Source organism: Pinus tabuliformis, chromosome 3_2 (genome assembly GCF_031772625.1).
Source record: "Pinus tabuliformis cultivar Carrire ecotype Pingquan chromosome 3_2, CPIR1, whole genome shotgun sequence".
NCBI lineage: Eukaryota > Viridiplantae > Streptophyta > Pinopsida > Pinales > Pinaceae > Pinus > Pinus tabuliformis.
Window position 1 is genome coordinate 838,558,353 of NC_142302.1, and position 5,189 is coordinate 838,563,541.

The window sequence follows — 5,189 nt, forward strand, 5'->3', positions numbered from 1 at the left end:
ATTTATCAAAAAATTCTATTTATTGTGTTTAAAAAGAACTCATAAAAATAAATGTTAAAATTCATATGAAAGGAAGTATAAAAATAAATGGTCATAAAAAAAATTCTATAATGAGTTAACCCGAGCTCTAAAGCCATATTATTTTATAAATAATTCTCCATTACAAAAATGTGCACAAATTTTAATAACAAAACCATACATATTAACCATTTGTAACTCTTTAGGTAAAGCGCGGGAAAATGTTCAGCCATGGAAGGCAAAGCTCTTTTGAGCCCAACCAATATGTGAAAAAAAACATGAGATGACAGTCTTCTTTTGATCTCAATAAGAGGGATGCTCGGATATCGCGTTCCACTTTTTTCATCTCGGTTTGGCTAAAATATATATACGTATTGTGGGCATAGTCAGATCTTGGACGAACTTGATCTGGAGATTTGCACCTGTGCAAACATACGCATTCGCTTTTTACAGATCTTACAAAGGTGAGTATCTAATGATCCCGCATTTTTGTTTTTGGCTTTGTTAGGGTCTATAATCTGCATCTCTGGTTTAGCTGTGTTTTTTCGGACAATTTAGGGTGGATTCCATCAAAGCAGGGACCATTTTGACAAAACCTTGAAATATCTACCATTTGATTTAAGAATAACGTGGATATTTATTGTTTTGGTTGGTGTGTTTAAGCCACAATTGACAAAGGTATATAATCGATCAGGTTTGACTGTATTTTGAGTTGTCGGTGAAGTTGAGCTAAATGATGGCAGGGGTTGGTCTAAGGTAGGGTTTGTTTGGCTATAAATCAACCAAGGGGACTTGTTCAACATAGTCGCACGGATATGAAGTGATTGGCTGAAATCAGCTAAAATAAGCTGCGTTTTCCAGAAATCTCTAACTGAGGCCATTTGGCAGAAAATTATTAAGATAAGGAAGATATTTCCTAATATCAGCGAAGGTGTATGGTACATAAATGTATGGTACATAAAGTATTTAGACAAGTTGTATTATACAGAAAGTATTTAAATTTGGGGACTATTTCGTAGAAAATTATGAAGATAGGGCATATTTTTCCTAAAATCAGCTAAGATGAGGTGCATGTAACAAAGTATATTTAAATTTAGGAGCTATGTTGTGGAAAAATAGGATCATTGGGTAGGTTTTTACTAAAATCAGTGCAGACAAGGTGTTTGCTACAGAAAATATTTACATTCAAGAATTGTTTCTCCAAAAATTATGAAGAGAGGGCCGATTTTGCCAAAAGTCATCATCTAAAGAAAGTGTATGTAGCAGAAAATATTTAAGTTTAGGCTTTATTTTGCATAAAATTGTGAAGATAGGGCCAATTTTTCTTCAAATTATCTGAAGTATATGTTACAAAAAAGGCTGTTGCAAAAATCGAGTAGGGCTAGGTGGATTATGAATGAGATTGACGAGGTTACAATGCATTTTGCTCAGGTAGACTAACTCAGGGGTATTCAGGAAGAAAAAATAAAAATTATTCTTTAAATAAATAATCAATTATAGGGTTCATTTGTCAATGGATTAACAAATTTGTATTCGATTTGTAATAAATTTATCAATTTTAATTTCACCCAAGTACAATGTACTCAATTTTGTTATAACTTTGGAGAGATCTGGGGTACTCATCAGAAGCAATAAGGAATAATATCATGGAGAGGCAGAGTCTTCTCACTCAATAATAATTGGAGGTCATGCCTATCTAGTTAAAAATTGGGAAAAGCCGGAAACTATTTTTGATGATAGAAATTTGATCATTGTGTACTTGGCAGTTTGGGGTTCTTGTGCATCATTATAGAAATAATCAAGGTGAGTTTTAGTTCTCATATAAGGCTAGTGTAAAAAGACTTTTTGTATGATGCCATTGCACATGGTTACTGCGAAGAATCCTTTTGTGTCAAGTACTTATAGGCAGAGTCATGCATGGATAAAGTACAGGGGATTGTGGAGACATTCAGACAAAATTATGAGCAGTTTGATAGAAACAAAATCAGCAAAGCCAAGATCTATATGATACAACATGATGAATATGAGAAAATTCATCACATGTAGGGGCAACTAAGAAAATTATTAAGTAAAGTTGGGATAAATTTGAACCTAAATCATAAAAGTTTTGGATTTGTTCTGAATAATATATGAAAAATCAGAGTATGTGCAGGAAATAGCTAGAAGCTTCTGGTTTGGGAACCTGTGACCATAGTTATGACTGGTTTTGAAATTCAATGAAGTCAAGCATGTTAGATGCACTTCCTTAATGTTTTGTGTCCTTATGATCAATATGAAGGAAAATGAGAATATGGTGCCAATTTGTTGAAAATTAGCTCAATTTGTTGTTGTTTGACAGGAACAAGAAAGTTGTTGGAAGCTCCTAGTTTGGGAACTGTGACCAAATTTATGACTGGTTTTGAAAATCAGTAAAATCGAACCTGTTAGATATCATTTTCTTAATGTTTTGTGTCCTTACAATCAATGTGAAGGAAAATGAGAATATAAGGCCAATTTGTTGAAAATTCGCTTGACAGGAATGAGAAAGTTGGCATTGAATTTGAGATAATCAAGCAATAGAAATTTTAGTTAGATGAAAGTCTGTAATGTTGAGGGAAATTTGGGAGGAAATTAATAAAGTTATTGATTATTTATAGAAAGTTTCACAAGGATGGGTTCCAGATAAATGGAATAAAAAAATTATGTATCATCAGACCTAATTTTTGGGCAGATTCTATAAAACGATGAAATACAGTTACTAATATATATGAAGTTTGTGATGTCTATTTCTTATAAACCAATCGTATGGAAAATCTAATGTAATTTGGAGAAAGGAGGTCAATTTAGCGTCTTTTACATGAAGCAAATCTTCGGTAGAAGATAAGGACAAATAAGTCCATATTGAAACCCAATGCCATTGAAATCAAGCAAATATAAACTATCTCAAAGAAATCAACTAAGGCTAGGGTCACTTCTATACAAGTTAGAAGCGGAAGATATTGATTTCTTGATAGAAAAAACAAGGTTTTGACCATAGACAACCGGTAAAAATGATGTCTTTGCAATAGAAAATAACATAGTCATGCCCAAGGATCCACTTTGAGAAAGTCATGCAATGGTTTCCTGATGGAAACAAATAAAGTGTGGCTTTGCACAATAAAAAGAACATGGAGATGTAGAGAATAAAGTGTGGCTTTGCACAATAAAAAGAACATGGAGATGTAGAGATTTATTTGAGAAAATCTGTAGAATTTGGAACTATTGTTGAATAAAAGCAATTTGATTTGGATAAAAAACAATAGTTTCAACATCTATTACATACATTTTGGAAAAATTGGGTTTGTAATAAATAAAGCTAAAGTGTTATATATTATTTGAAAAAAATTGAAATGAATTAATTCTATGAATAATGTTACATCACAATAAATGAGAAAACTACTGCATTTATATTCAAGTTGGTAAGAAAAAGTAGAGTTGCTCCCATATTTAGGGTCAGTTGGCTAGGGAGAAATAAGAATGATGGGAGTTAGAGAGTCGAATGAGGATAAGCTTTTTTTGTTGCTAATTAATATTGTGGTGTAGTCGAAGGAAAATAAAGCAAGATTCAGTGATTTGTTTCTTTGAATGCTTTATCACATTTTCATAAACTATTAGTCTTGATCATAAGGTGATGAATTTGCTTCTATTTTTCTATATTAGACCTTTTCATTAACTGTTGTAGTCTTCATCATCAGGTGATGAATTGTCTTCTATTTTTCTAGATCAGACCTGTATAATATCAGGGGATGGCACAAAACAGAGTCCGAGGAAGGAATTGGGTGCACCGAAAGAGACAAGAAGAGGTAGTCTCTCCATAGTGAATATGATTACAAGGAATTAACTTATCTACCAGTGCAATTTAAGGTATTAGATGTAATGTTGATAGCCTTTTGTGCATTGAGCACAATATAAATACATTAAGCATATTAGATGTAATATTGATAGATTTTTGTGCATTGAGCATAATATAAATACATTGCATGATTTTTGATGCTTGGAAGTTCAGACCTTGGTCATCAAATTTCTTGAGATTCATCGTGCTTTTTTCCACAATTCCAACACTTATTTGTAAGTGCAGGATCTAGACTTTGCTATTATGAAGACCACAAATCACGTTGAGAGGCCAGTAAAAGAAAAGCATATCTGAAGTAGTTGGATGTCCTCTTTGTTACATCAACTGTTTATATATCTTGAAAAAGAATAGCTAAGACATGCTGTAGCTGTGATATTTTACGGATTTTTAAATATTGCAATTAGGCTTCCATGGGATATGTATAGATTTAATGTTTGATGATCTTAATTTTGGGGGCAGTTATTTTTGCAGCAACTTCGGTTTCAAGGCCTCCGGCAGATGTAGCATATTGCATCCATGCTCTTGCAAGATGTCTTTCCAAGACACACAACTGGGCGGTAATGTGCAATCCTTGCTTCTATTTATATGATAGATCCAAAGCGTTTCTTATAATTTGGGAAATGGAACTTGGACTACTTGAGGAGAATATATAAAACAATCTCTAAGTGAGTTTTGATCTCTTCACAATCAGGCAATGTAAAGAAAATACAATCAAAATACTGAATGTTGTTTCCTTTTTCTGATGAATTGGTCCTTAATGGGTAGTTAGAAATATTTTTTTTCCTTTTTCATATTGGGATTTCCTGTGCTTTAGGTTCTCTAGTCATCCTTTTATAGTGCTGTTATTTTACATTTTTGCTCAGGAAATATGGTGAGGGGCTTTTAGTTTTTTCTTGTTATTGAGTAGCACATTTGATAGGCAAGTTGGTTTGGTCTCTTTCCTAGTTAATTTTCGAGTAAAGTGGTCACAACAAAACTCCAATGCATCAATTGCACATGCATATATATCCAAATTTCTGCAATATTTTATCCAAATTTCTGCAATATTTTAGAATTTAGGAAATTACCGTATAACATGAATCTAGCTGAAATTTATATAAAAATACATTTGCATTTTCTTGCGGGAAGGTGTCCCCTCTTTGAGGTCATACCGGGCTGGTCTAAGGGGCGTTATAGAATATATAAAACATTGTTATGCATATATGCTAGACAAAAAATGAGACGTTTTATATGCTTACACTTACCACTTGAGAAAAACACTTAAGTAGTTGTAATATGAAGTGTGTTTTTATCTCGTTTT

The 5,189-nt window shown here is 32.7% G+C and overlaps 1 long non-coding RNA gene across 1 annotated transcript; it reads left to right on the plus strand.

Moving 5' to 3' along the window:
• The first annotated feature begins 292 nt into the window (after positions 1-292).
• Positions 293-4,510, plus strand: LOC149183273 (uncharacterized). Its single transcript, XR_016257680.1, has 4 exons — positions 293-482; positions 3,759-3,839; positions 4,115-4,184; positions 4,361-4,510. It is a non-coding gene; the product is annotated as an uncharacterized LOC149183273 (long non-coding RNA).
• The last annotated feature ends 679 nt before the right edge of the window (positions 4,511-5,189 follow it).